Consider the following 15,021-nt stretch of genomic DNA (forward strand, 5'->3'; position numbering starts at 1 on the left):
GTAGTAATGCATCAGCAACCTTTCATAACCCTAAATCATCTTTAATAACACAGCATGATCTTGGAATACCGTTGTGCTCTGAGAATGCCTTTCAAATCAAGTGGTTGCCCCTGTTTCCACCTCTAGATCTTCATGAATCCCCTGCACAGTCCCACTGACCTCAGGAGGTCCATATGGACCATTTTGGGAGACCCAGGTCTACGTCTTTTCTGGGGACTGTGGTCTGGGTCAGTCAGAGAACTAGTGACAAGGCTTGGTGCTTGGGGTCAGCTGAATGGGTGCTCAGGGAAGCTCCTGTTCTTGGAGATGGACCTCTCTCTACATGCCTCACATTGCATGGAGAGAGCAGAGAAGCAGAAGGAAAGCAGATGGCACATGGGAATCCCAGGCGGAAGCACCCACCCCAATGGTTCTTTATAATGATGATGTGCTGCCTGATCCTGTGCTTGTCTTCTGACAGAGGACTATCCTAATCTGGCACTGAGAAGCAGGATATTCAAGGCAAGGAGATAACTGTACTTAATGCTAGGCAGCCATATTGGTCTGACACAGTTGAAGTAAAAAAGTAACAAAAATAGTCCAGTAGCACCTTAGGGACCAACTAAGTTTGTTCTAGGTATAAGCTTTCGTGTGCATGCACACTTCTTCATACAGTGATGGGTAGTGGGAGACCGTAGTAGGAGTACCCTTCTGAGAAAAACCCCACCCCACCCTCCCACGATATACAAGGGTCTGGTGACATCTATGTCAGTGTATCTGATTAAGTGTGCAACAAGGCTACCTACCTGAATCTAAATGTCATGGGGTGTTCAGGATAAGTAGTTCCTTTGGTGGGGGACATGTCCTGCACCTTCTGGGGTCATTTTTCCACCCTTCGTGCCCACCCTGCACTCAGCTCTCACCTGTGGCTTCCAGAAGCTGTCAGCATGCAACAGGGGTTCAAGCAACGGCTTCAACCGGCCGGCTAAACCAGGTGAGGAAAGCTGATGGGTCTCAAATCCTTGGGGGGCTGGGGAATTCTGCTGCACCTGAAGTCAAGCCCTGGTGGATGGAGAGGAGGAGAACAACCGTGAATCCCACAGTCCAGAAGGCAGATTCTGCCCGTGCGGAAGAGGAACGTGAAGGACAGATGGGGCACGTCCACCTGGAGGCTTGTTATCTAGTCCCAGGGTTACTCTGACATTGAATTATATATAAATTACAGTATTGAAATGCGCCTGCTTCCACTTCATATTCTGATATTACTCTACTCTGCTTGTCTGTTTCTTACTTGAGTGCTGTTTTGGTATGCTAAGTCAGGGTTTTACTGTGAGTTACATTTTTGCTATTTTTTGGGTCTGGTTATGCATATGTGTCTTCAGTAATAAATTTCTCAGTTGAATTAATTAATCAGATCCAAGGAAGAAAGAGACAAAATATTAAAACTACATTACCAAAAGGCCTTGGAAATTGAAAATTCACCTATACAAATCTTTAAAGACATCCCTAAATACATCTTGGAGCTGAGAACCTTCTATAAGGATCTGGTCTACCTGCTGAAGAAGAACAACATTCTCTTTAGGTGGGAGTTTCCACAAGGACTGTCCTTCAATTACAAGGGAAAGAAGGTGAAAATAAAGACAATTCAAGATAAAGAGAAGTTCTTGGAGAGAAACCACGAGGATTTACAGAAGGGAACGGTGGATCCAATTTCAGAACAAAGGAGAGCAGTAGATATTTTGAATTTATCGTTTGGACTCAAACCACCACCATCAGAGGAAGAGCAACAACTTGGAGCGGTAGGAGGAGCAACTGAGAAATAACAAGATGGCCCTGCAATTCCTTAGTTGGAATTGTAATGGGCTGAACATGCCTTTGAAGAGACGTCAAGTGTTTCATATTTTGAAAAGAGAGCAGTTGGATTTGATTTGCCTACAAGAAACTCATGTGACCAGGGTACACAGGAAACTACTTATAAATAAAAGACTAGGACAAGAATTTATCTCATCGGACAAAGTTAAGAAAAGAGGAGTTGTGATTTATGTAAAAGAGAAATGGGCCCCAAAAATGATGTTTAAAGATGAACAAGGAAGATACCTGGCAGTTGAAATACAAGCACAAGGAGAAAAAAATTTAATAGTTGGAGTTTATGCACCAAATGAAGGTAAGGCGGAATTTTTTAAGAAGCTCCATGAAACTCTGATGGATTATTTGGATTATAATGTAATAATTATGGGAGATATGAATGGTGTGGTTTCTACAAACATGGACAAGGCACAAAGACTGACAATCTCCAAGGAAGGGAGACTTCCGAAGACCTTTTTTGAAATGACTGAAAATATGGACTTAATAGACATATGGAGAACAAGGAACCCTCTCGAGAGAGAGGGAACTTTTTTCTCTCAAGCAATGATGACCTGGACCAGAATCGACCAAATCTGGATTACTAGTGGGATGGCTCCAAAGATTAAGAAAATAGAAATCTGCCCAAAGACTTGCTCCGACCATAACGCCGTGAAGATGGAAATGAAACTTACAACAACTGGTCAATTTAGATGGAGGATGAATGACACCCTGTTTCGAGATGAGGAGATCCACATGAAGGCCCAAAAAACTTTAAAGGACTATTTTGGACTTCCGGGGGCGGCGCGAACGGCAATGGCGGTCCTCTTCCAATTGTGAGGAGGAGGCTCCGCAGAAACTGGGTCGTCCGCTACGGCGAAGCGGAGACCCACTCTGGAAACCCACAGGCGGCAAGAGCCTGTGGTCTTGAGGCTCGGTGGGCGCCAGAAGCGACCTCCCAAACGTCAAAGGAACCCCGTAAGGGGCTCCGGAGCGTGGAGGGGGGTGGCGGCGCTGTGAGCCGTTTCGCAATCTGCGGAGCGAAGCCGCGCTGCTGCTGCCGGTGTGCGCTGATCCCTTTTCCTGCAAATTCTGGATCCGGAATCAAAAATCAACTTATTCGTGAGTAAAGACTGAAACACTTTAAATTTGAGACTAAAAGCTGAATTAAAAGACTTGAACTTGGCTGAGAGCGGAGAGACGTGGAAACAGGAAGTCCGTCTTCCGCTGCCATTGAACTTTAAAAAGCAAAGAGCTGGAGAAGTGGAGGCTGAAAAAAGAACTTTTAACTTTATTGATCTAAGCACCCACTGAACCTGCAATTTAAAGTAAAGACTATAAGTTTATGACTTGGAACTATTATTTGCATTTGACTTATCCTTCTTTCATTGGATTACAATTAAAAGGTGAAACCCAGGGTCCGGAACTGCCTGAGCTTTGAGAGACTGAGCTGTCAGTTTTGCAGATTTGGCTACTGTGTATTGGAACTTGCAACAATCTGAGGGTACTTAGACCTCCTAATTTGAAACATCTTTTGGAGACCAGTAAGCACTGTTTGAAACAAAGTGTCTATTAATATCAACTCTGCTAAATACTTGTATTTGAAGGTTCTTGGACATTAAATTAGACTCTGAAAGACATTTAAGCTCCCTTTAGAGGATTGGGACCTTAGAGCCGCCTATTCTGAACTTGCCAAATTATTAAGGAGCAACGCAATTGCTTTTAGGTGGGAATTCCCCCAAGGAATATCCTTTACCTTTAGAGGGAAAAAGGTTAAAATTAGAACACCGGAAGAGAGAGACAAATTTCTGTCTACATACGGAGAGGACCTTCAAAAAGGAATTGAATTACCTTCTGGGCCTGGAGTAACGGCAGTACCAGCACCTGTGGAACCTGAAGATCCTGTGAACAAGATACCACCCCTTGAAAAATAATCAGATTAATTCAGGATGTCTCTGCAACTGTTGAGTTGGAATATAAATGGCTGTAACATTCCGGAAAAAAGGAAGAAAATATTTCATATATTAAAAAAAGAACAATTGGACATTATTTGCCTACAGGAAACACATGTGACAAGGCTCCACAGAAAAGTGTTAATAAATAAAAGATTGGGCCAGGAATTTATATCTTCGGACAAAGTGAAGAAGAGAGGCGTGGTGATATATGCGAAAGAGAGCCTGTCACCCAAATTCTTATTTAAAGATGAACATGGAAGAATTTTGGCAATTGAGATACAACACCAAGGAGAGAAACTTTTGATATTAGGAATTTATGCACCTAACGAAGGGAAATCGGAATTTTACAAGAAGCTGCATGAGACTATGCTGGATTATCTGGACTACAACAACATCATAATGATGGGAGATATGAATGGGGTCGTATCAACTAACATGGACAAGTCACAAAGTCAAAATGTTACAAAAGACGGCAGACTACCTAAAACTTTTTTTGAAATGACAGACAATATGGATTTGATTGACATTTGGAGGACAAAGAACCCACTAGGAAGAGAGGGAACATTCTTTTCTGAAGCCCAACTGACCTGGACAAGAATCGACCAAATATGGATATCTAGAGGCCTGGCACCTAAGGCCAGAAAAGTGGAAATCTGCCCAAAGACCTGTTCCGACCATAATGCAGTAAAGATGGATATGATATTACTACCAACCGGCTCTTTTAGATGGAAAATGAATGACAATTTGTTCAGAGATCAGGAAATTACCAAGAAGGCCCAAAAAGTTTTGAAGGACTATTTTGAGATAAACATGAATACTACGGTGGAAAAAAGAATCGTCTGGGACGCAAGTAAAGCTGTAATGAGGGGATTCTTGATACAACAGAATGCCGTAAAGAAAAGGACACAAAATGAGAAAAAAGACAAGATCCTGGATAAAATAAAAGAATTAGAGAAGAAGTTAAGACTAAATCCGAAGTCACAGCCAACTCTGAGAGAAATTAAACTTTATCAAACACAATATTCTAAATTGATAAATCAGGAAATAGAATGGAAGGTCAAATTAATGAAACAAAAAACGTTTGAGTCGGCGAATAAATGTGGAAAACTGCTAGCTTGGCAGTTGAAGAAAAGACAAAGATTAAATACAGTTACAAATTTAGAGATTGAAGGAAAAAGCATTCAGAATCCTGTGGACATTAGAAAGTGTTTCCAGAGATACTTTAAAAAACTATACACCCAAGGGCCGCAAGACGAGGCTGAGATTAAACAATTTTTGGCAAAAAATGGATTATCAAAATTGTCACAAGAAAATAGGATAATCCTGAATTGCAAAATAACACGACAAGAGATTGAACAAGCCATTCAGAACATGCAATTGGGCAAATCTCCAGGGCCAGATGGGCTGACCTCCAAGTACTATAAGACATTAAAAGACTACTTGATACAACCTTTGATGGAGGTCAGCAATGAAATTTTGGAGGGGAAGAGGGCACCGGAGTCGTGGAAGGAAGCGTTTATCACATTAATACCAAAGACGGAAGCTGAAAAGACACAACTTAAGAACTATCGTCCCATTTCTCTTTTAAACGTGGATTACAAAATATTTGCAGACATTTTGGCAAGTAGACTTAAAAAAGTTTTAAATGAAGTAATCCATAAGGACCAGGCAGGCTTTCTCCCAGGTAGACATTTGTTTGCTAATACAAGGAACATTATTGACATTTTGGAACTTTTGCAAACAGATATAAACACAAAAGCAGTTTTAATTTTTATAGATGCGGAGAAGGCCTTTGACAACATCTCCTGGAAATTTATGATGGGAAACTTAAAAGAAATGGGAGTGGGACGGGGTTTTGAGAATGGGATTGAGGCGATATATTCAGAGCAGAAAGCTAAACTGATAGTTAACAATGTGGTTACAGAGGAGTTTAAAATTGAAAAAGGAACATGACAAGGTTGCCCTATTTCCCCTTTGTTATTTATTTCGGTTCTGGAAGTGCTATTGAATATGATCAGAGGGGACCGGTTGGTGGAAGGAATTCAGGTCGGACAGAAACAATACAAATTAAAAGCTTTTGCAGATGACCTGGTTTTGACCTTGCAGGAGCCAGAGTCTAGTACGAAAAGAGTATTACAACTGATTAATGATTTTGGTCGGGTGGCTGGATTTAAATTGAATAAACAGAAAACTAAAGTTTTGGGGAAAAACTTAACAGATACAGAGTCAGAACGGTTTCAGAAAGAGACAGAACTTAATGTGGTTAAAAAAGTAAAATACCTAGGGGTAAACATAACATCAAAAAATCTAAGTCTATTTAAGGATAACTATGAAAAATGCTGGGCAGAAATTAAGAGAGACTTAGATAGTTGGTCAAAATTGAAACTTTCTTTGTTAGGCCGAATTGCTGCTATTAAGATGAATGTATTGCCAAAGATGTTGTTTTTGTTTCAAACACTTCAGGTTTTGGACAAGACGGAGTGCTTTCAGAAGTGGCAAAGAGATATTTCTAAGTTTGTCTGGCAGGGCAAAAAGCCCAGAATTAAGTTTAAGATATTAACCGATGCGAAAGAAAGAGGGGGCTTTGCCCTGCCAGATCTAAAGTTGTATTATGAGGCCGCAGCGTTCTGCTGGCTAAAAGACTGGCTACTTCTTGAAGACACTGATGTGTTGGATTTGGAAGGGTTTAACAATGCTTTTGGATGGCATGCATACTTATGGTATGACAAGGTTAAAGCAAATAAGGCCTTTAAGAACCATATTGTCAGAAAATCACTGTTTAATGTCTGGACAAAATATAAAGACTTGCTGGAAAATAAAACTCCAAGGTGGCTTTCACCTTTGGAAGCTAAGGCCCGAAAAAGACCCAATATGGAGGCTAAATGGCCTAAATATTGGGAAATATTAGAAAAAGATGGAGACAATTGGAAATTGCAGAGTTTGGAGAAAATGAAGGATAAAGTGCGAGACTGGTTACACTATGCTCAGATTAAAGAAGTTTTTAAAAATGATAAGAAACTAGGGTTCCAGGTGGAGAAATCGAAACTAGAAACAGAATTGTTAGAACCAAAGACTAAGGTACTTTCAAGGATGTATAACTTGCTGTTAAAATGGAATACACAAGATGAAATGGTCAAATCGGCTATGATAAGGTGGGCACAGGACATTGGGTATAATATTATGTTTGAGGACTGGGAAAGGTTGTGGAGTACCGGATTGAAATTTACTGCATGTAATGCTTTGAAAGAAAATGTAATGAAAATGATATACAGATGGTACATGACCCCAGTCAAACTTGCAAAAATTTACCACCTGCCTGACAATAAGTGTTGGAAATGTAAAGAGAGCGAAGGAACATTCTTCCACCTCTGGTGGACTTGCCCTAAAGTGAAGGCGTTCTGGGAAATGATCTATAATGAACTGAAAAAGGTATTTAAGTATACCTTCACTAAGAAACCAGAGGCCTTTCTTTTGGGTATTGTCGGCCAAGGGGTGGTAAAGAAGGATTGGACATTTTTTATGTATGCAACAACAGCGGCAAGGATACTTCTCGCAAAGTACTGGAAAACTCAAGATCTACCCACACTGGAAGAATGGCAGATGCAACTGATAGACTATATGGAACTAGCCAAGATGACTGGCAGAATCCGTGACCTGGGAGAAGAGAGGATGGAGGAGGATTGGAAGAAATTCAAGAACTATTTACAAAAACATTGCAATTTGAGTGAATGCTAAGCAGGATGCTAGATCATAAATAATTGAGCACCACTAACTTAGATGATTTAAGAAAATAAGAGAGATTAAGAAAATATAACTCTTCTTTTTTGAGAACTAGAAGACTATGAAATATAGAAGGGATATAAGAATGCAAATAAGATAACAAATTGCTGCTAAAAAGTTATAACGATGAAAGTGGGAGCAGGAGATGTGAGGAAGTCCAAAAAAAAAATGTGAAACTATGTTAAGATATTTGCTATATTGTCTGTTACATGTATTTCTATTGTAAACTCTAATAAATATTATATATATATATATAAAAAAACTTTAAAGGACTATTTTGAAATAAACTTAAAGGCTGATGTGGAAAAAAGAGTGATCTGGGACGCAAGTAAAGCTGTGATGCGAGGATTTTTGATTCAACAAAACTCAATAAAAAAGAGAAAGCAAAATGAGAAGAAGGAAAAGATCTTGGAAAAGATAAAAGAAGGAGAGAAAAAATTAAGAGCAAAACCAAAGTCCCAGGAGATTTTGAGAGAGATTAAGTTATATCAAACACAATATATGGAATTGATGAATCAAGAGATTGAGTGGAAGATAAAGCAAATGAGACAAAAGACATTTGAATCGGCAGATAAATGTGGTAAACTTTTGGCTTGGCAATTGAAGAAAAGACAGAAATTAAACACAGTTACAAATTTAGAAGTGGATGGAAAGAATATAACAAAACCTAACGAGATTAGAAACTGTTTCCTGAGTTATTTTAAAAAATTATACTCACAAGGACTACAGAATGAAGAGGACATAGACGAATTTCTTAAAAAATATGGATTACAAAAAATCTCTCATCAAAGCAAGGTGGATCTAAACCAGAGAATAACAGAGCAAGAGATAGAGGGTGCCATTCAGAATATGCAACTGGGCAAATCTCCAGGACCAGACGGATTGACTTCCAGATACTATAAAGCTTTAAAGGAGTGGCTGATACAACCGTTAAAGGAGGTCTGTAACGAGATTCTAGAGGGGGAAAGGGCACCAGAGTCGTGGAAAGAGGCGTATATTACTCTCATACCAAAGACAGAGACTGAAAAGACTCAACTTAAGAACTACCGCCCAATATCATTACTTAATGTGGATTACAAAATCTTTGCAGACATTTTGGCAAAAAGACTGAAAAGAGTTTTGATGGAAAAGATTCATAAGGACCAAGCAGGCTTTCTCCCAAAAAGGCACCTATCAGATAACGTGAGGAATATAATAGATATCCTGGAACTATTGGAGGTGAATATAAACACTAAAGCAGTGCTGATATTTGTGGACGCGGAGAAAGCCTTTGACAATATTTCTTGGAGTTTTATGAAAAAGAATCTTCATGGGATGGGGGTAGGACAAGGATTTGAGAATGGTATGGGTGCGATATACTCTGAACAAAAAGCTAAGCTGATTGTAAATAATGTGATAACTGAAGAATTTAAGATAGAAAAAGGGACACGACAGGGGTGCCCAATTTCCCCATTGCTCTTTATTTCTGTTCTGGAGGTGTTGCTAAACATGATTAGAGAAGACCAGCAGGTTAAAGGGGTACAGGTCGGAGCTAAACATTACAAGTTAAGGGCCTTTGCAGATGACTTAGTATTGACTTTACAAGAGCCAGACACTAGTACGAAAAGAGTGCTGGAGATAATTCAACAATTTGGCCAGGTAGCCGGATTTAAATTGAATAAACAAAAGACTAAAGTTTTGGAAAAAAATTTAACAGTCATGGAGAGGGAGAAATTTCAGGATGAGACAGGTTTGACAGTGGTTAAGAAGGTGAAATACCTAGGGGTTCATTTGACATCTAAAAATTTGAACTTGTATAAAGACAATTATGAAAAATGTTGGTCAGAAATAAAAAAAGATCTAGAAATATGGTCAAATTTGAAATTGTCTATGTTAGGCCAAATTGCAGTTATTAAGATGAATGTATTGCCTAGAATGTTATTCTTGTTTCAAACTTTGCAGATTTTGGACAAGATGGACTGTTTCAAGAGGTGGCAGAAAGACATCTCGAAATTTGTCTGGCAGGGCAAAAAGCCCAGAATAAAATTTAAAGTACTTACAGATGCAAAAGAAAGAGGGGGATTTGCCCTGCCGGACTTAAAATTGTACTATGAAGCAGCAGCGTTTTGCTGGCTGAAAGAGTGGATGCTCCTCGAGAATACAGACATTTTGGATTTGGAAGGTTTCAATAATGAATTTGGTTGGCATGCATATTTGTGGTATGACAAAATCAAGGTGCAAAGGGCCTTCAAAAATCATATTGTTAGAAAAGCTTTATATAATGTTTGGATAAGATATAAAGATCTGCTGGAAAACAAAACCCCTAGATGGTTGTCACCCTTGGAGGCTAAGGCATTGAAAAAGCTCAATATGGAGGCCGGATGGCCAAAGTTTTGGGAAATTTTGGAACAAGATGGAGATAAATTGAAGCTACAGAGTCATGAGAAATTGAAACCCAAAGTACGAGATTGGCTCCATTATTATCAAATAATGGAGATGTACAAACAAGATAGGAAAACTGGCTTCCAGGTGGAGAAATCAAAATTAGAAACTGAACTGTTAGAACTCAATACTAAGAACTTATCAAGAATGTATAATTTGCTGCTGAAATGGAATACACAAGATGAAACAGTTAAATCGGCTATGATTAAGTGGGCACAGGACATTGGGCATAACATCATGTTTGCTGACTGGGAATGGTTGTGGAACACCGAGATAAAATTCACGGCATGTAATGCCTTAAAGGAAAATATTATGAAAATGATCTACAGGTGGTACATGACCCCAGTCAAGCTAGCAAAAATATACCATTTGCCTGACAATAAGTGTTGGAAATGTAAAGAAATTGAAGGTACTTTCTATCACCTTTGGTGGACATGCCCGAAGATTAAGGCTTTCTGGGAAATGATATATAATGAAATGAAAAGGGTACTTAAATGTACTTTCCCTAAGAAGCCAGAGGCCTTTCTCTTGGGCATTGTCGGCCAATTGGTGCCAAAGAAAGATAGAACTTTTTTTATGTACGCTACGACAGCAGCAAGAATACTCATCGCAAAGTATTGGAAGACACAAGATTTACCCACCGTGGAAGAATGGCAGATGAAAGTGATGGACTATATGACACTGGCTGAGATGACTGGCAGAATCCGTGATCAGAGGAAAGAGACGGCGGAAGAGGACTGGGAGAAATTCAAAATTTACCTTAAGAACTATTATAAAATTGAGGAATGCTAAAATGTTGAGGTGTTGAGAGAAAAAGGGATACAGTGACATAAGATAAAGTTAAAGAAAGGACTAAGAGGACATATATTTGATAAATTTGCTTAGAAGCTGCTGAAATAATTCTGTAAATTGAGATGCAGAAAGGGGAGGTATGGGGGAGTCTGAGAAAGGAGGATTATGGAAAAAAGGTTATGAAATTATACATGTTTGTCTTTTTATTTGTTTGTACTCTCTAAAAAAAATGTTGTAAAACCAATAAAAAATTTATTAAAAAAAAAAGAAAAAAAGAAAAGAAAAAAGATTTAGAAATTTGGTCAAATTTGAAGCTTTCACTGTTGGGTTGAATTGCTGTGATAAAAATGAATGTATTGCCGAGAATGTTGTTTTTATTTTAGACATTGCAAATTGTGGACAAGATGGATTGTTTTAAGAGGTGGCAGAGAGATATTTCTAGATTTGTCTGGCAGGGCAAGAAGCCTAGAATAAAATTTAAGATACTGACAGATGCAAAGGAAAGGGGTGGATTTGCCCTGCCAGACCTTAAACTTTATTATGAATCAGCAGCCTTTTGCTGGTTGAAAGAATGGCTACTTCTTGAAAACACTGACATTTTGGATTTAGAAGGTTTTAACAATGTATTTGGATGGCATGCATATTTATGGTATGATAAGGTCAAAGCTCATAAAGCATTTAAAAATCATATTGTCAGGAAAGCTTTGTTTAATGTCTGGATAAGATACAAAGACTTGTTGGAAAATAAAACCCCAAGAAGAAAGCATTGTTTAATGTTTGGATAAGATATAAGGATTTATTGGAAAATAAAACCCCAAGGTGGTTATCACCGATGGAAGCGAAAGCTTTGAAAAGGCTTAATATGGAGGCCAAATGGCCGAAATATTGGGAAATTCTGGAACAAGAAGGAGACAAATTGAAATTGCAGAGTTTTGAAAAATTGAAAGACAAAGTGAGAGATTGGCTTCATTATTATCAGATAATGGAGGTTTATAAATTGGACAGGAAAATTGGCTTCCAGGTGGAAAAGTCAAAATTAGAAACAGAGCTGTTGGAATCCAAAACTAAGAATTTGTCAAAGATGTATAACTTGCTGTTAAAATGGAATACGCAGGATGAAACAGTCAAATCAGCTATGATTAAGTGGGCGCAAGATATTGGTCATAACATTATGTTTGCTGACTGGGAACAGTTGTGGACCACCGGTATGAAATTTACGGCATGTAATGCCTTAAAAGGAAATATTATGAAAATGATTTATAGGTGGTACATGACCCCAGTCAAGCTTGCAAAAATCTACCACTTGCCTGATAACAAATGTTGGAAATGTAAAGAAACTGAGGGTACTTTTTTTCACCTTTGGTGGACATGCACAAAGATTAAGGCTTTCTGGGAAATGATATATAATGAAATGAAAAAGGTATTTAAATATACCTTCCTTAAGAAACCAGAGGCCTTTCTCTTGGGCATGGTCGGCCAATTGGTGCCAAAGAAAGATAGAACATTCTTTATGTATGCCACAACAGCAGCAAGAATACTCATCGCAAAGTATTGGAAGACACAAGATCTACCCAACTTGGAAGAATGGCAGATGAAGGTGATAGACTATATGGGACTGGCAGAAATGACTGGCAGAATCCGAGACCAGGGAAAAGAGACGGCGGAAGAAGATTGGAAGAAATTTAAGAACTATCTTAAGAAACATTGCAAAATTAATGAATGTTAGAAGGATGCTGGTTTAGAAACTAAGTGGATTATAGCTGTAAGGATTAAGTTAAAAGAAAAGAAAGGTTACAAACTAGATAAAATTAAGAGTAAGGATTTGCTGAATTAAAATTTGAAATTGGAATGCAGAAAGGGGAGGTATGGGGGAGTCGGAGAAGTAAGTTATAAGAAAATAAGGGTTTGAAATTATACTTGTTATTTGGTTTGTGTTTGTCTGTTTTTTTGTGTTTGTCTATATAATTTGTGAAATTTTAATAAATATTCTTTTTTAAAAAAGAAAATAAAACCCCAAGGTGGCTGTCACCAATGGAAGCGAAAGCTTTGAAAAGGCTTAATATGGAGGCCAAATGGCCGACATACTGTGAGATTTTGGAACAAGAAGGAGATAAACTGAAATTGCAGAGTTTTGAAAAATTAAAAAACAAAGTGAGAGACTGGCTTCACTATTATCAGATAATGGAGGTATACAATTTGGATAAGAAAATTGGCTTCCAGGTTGAAAAGTCAAAATTAGAAACAGAACTGTTAGAACCCAAAACTAAGAATTTGTCAAGAATGTATAACTTGCTGTTGAAATGGAATACGCAGGATGAAATGGTGAAATCTGTTATGATTAAATGGGCACAAGATGTTGGACATAATATTATGTTTGCTGACTGGGAACAGTTATGGACCACAGGTATGAAGTTTACGGCATGTAATGCCTTAAGAGAGAATATTATGAAAATGATATACAGGTGGTACATGACCACAGTCAAGCTTGCAAAAAATCTACCATTTGCCCAATAATAAATGCTGGAAATGTAAAGAAACTGAAGGTACATTCTTCCACCTTTGGTGGACGTGCCCAAAGATTAAGGCCTTCTAGGAAATGATATATAATGAATTGAAAAAGGTATTTAAATATACCTTTCTGAAGAAACCAGAGGCCTTTCTCCTGGGCATTGTCGGCCAATTGGTGCCAAAGAAGGACAGAACCTTTTTTCTGTATGCAACAACAGCAGCAAGAATACTCATTGCAAAGTATTGGAAGACACAATATCTACCCACCCTGGAAGAATGGCAGATGAAGGTGATTGACTACATGGAATTGGCAAAAATGACTGGCAGAATCCGAGACCAGGGAGAAGAGTCGTTGAAAGAAGACTGGGAGAAATTTAAAGACTATTTACAGAAATATTGTAAAATTAATGAATGTTAGAAGGATGTTGGATAGAAACTAAGCGGTTTCCAGCTGTAATGCTTTAAGAGATATATATAAAAAAAGGTTTCACAAATGGGTAAAAGTTTAATGGTAAGGATTTGCTGAACTAACAAATCGAACTGGAATACAAAGAAGGGAGGTATGAGGAGGTCCGAGGAAATAAGTGTACGGAACTTATGTTACTGAAAATTAATGTGTGTTTTTAACTGTTTTTTATTTTGTATGTTTATTTTTCTTTTTTTTGTTATATCTTAAAAACTTTCAATAAATATCTTTTTTTTTTTTAAAAGGAAAGGGACTCTTTTCCCTAGAGTGTAAGAAGCAGAAAAGGTTGGTGGGACCCCATGGGAAAAAGAGGGAGAAGGACTTTGTAGAGTCCTTCGTAGAGAAGACGAACGACAGTCAGGTCAGGAAAGACCTGGGAAAAGGCTAGGGGTTTTTTGTTTTTGTTTTGGATTTGGTTGAAAATTGGGATCCCCACATTCTAAGAGTTCTAACCGCCAGACGCAAAGGCATGGGCTGGTCGCAGCAGGAGGGGGGTCTCCCTGGATGCTTCAGCAGCCGGCCTCCTCTGGGTCTCCTGGCCCCCTCCTCTCCTCCCTCTGAGCCTGAACTGCTCTCTGTCCCAGCCTCTTTCTGCTCACCAAACCCTGTTTCCTCCTCAGCTTGCAACACCTCCCCTCCTGTTCTGCTCCCTTTCCTCCCTCTTTCTGCTCACTGCCATCCCACCACCAGTCGCTGGGCTCTGAGCCTTCGTCCCTTGTGGGTCCCCCAGCTGGTGCCTCCCCTCCCCCACCAGCCAGTCCATGACAACAACAGCAGCCACAACACTGTGGTCCTCTGCTAGGAAAACTCCCGAGTAGCATGATTGAATAAAAACTTCTGGGACTATGGAAAAATGCTAGCTTCCTCAAACCCCAGAATGAGCAGGAGCTCTGGGGTTGCCCCATGGGGTTCATGAGTGAAGATGGGCCCCCCAGGAGATTTCCCTGGTACCTGCAGCCTCCTTCCCCCTCTTGAAATTAGGCTTGGGGGGACACCTCCCATTCAATTTCAGTATTTCAAGTTTTCTTCAGAACGCACAGGGCAGGAGGCAGCGATGAAATTCTGGTGAAGAAGCAGTGCTTGGAGATCATGTGGTTGGGGGGGGTGAGAGAGTTTGGTGCATAAACCAAAGGTACTTTACATATAAAATTATGCTCACTATTCTGAGATGTTGCCTTCATTATTTCATTATTATACAGTTCTACATATAAACACCAGAAGTTTGCATATACCTCATGCTTTTAGGAATGATTTCCTGCTGAGTTCAATGCTCAGAGT

At 39.1% G+C, this 15,021-nt stretch overlaps 1 protein-coding gene across 1 annotated transcript in view; it reads right to left on the reverse strand.

Annotated features, from left to right (window-relative positions):
- Nucleotides 1-15,021, reverse strand: part of LOC308486405 (uncharacterized protein) — a 154,348-nt gene that overhangs the window by 115,060 nt on the left and 24,267 nt on the right. The gene's annotated exons all lie outside the window — the stretch shown is intronic.

This window comes from Podarcis pityusensis (assembly GCF_964106645.2).
Source record: "Podarcis pityusensis genome assembly, chromosome: 10".
NCBI lineage: Eukaryota > Metazoa > Chordata > Lepidosauria > Squamata > Lacertidae > Podarcis > Podarcis pityusensis.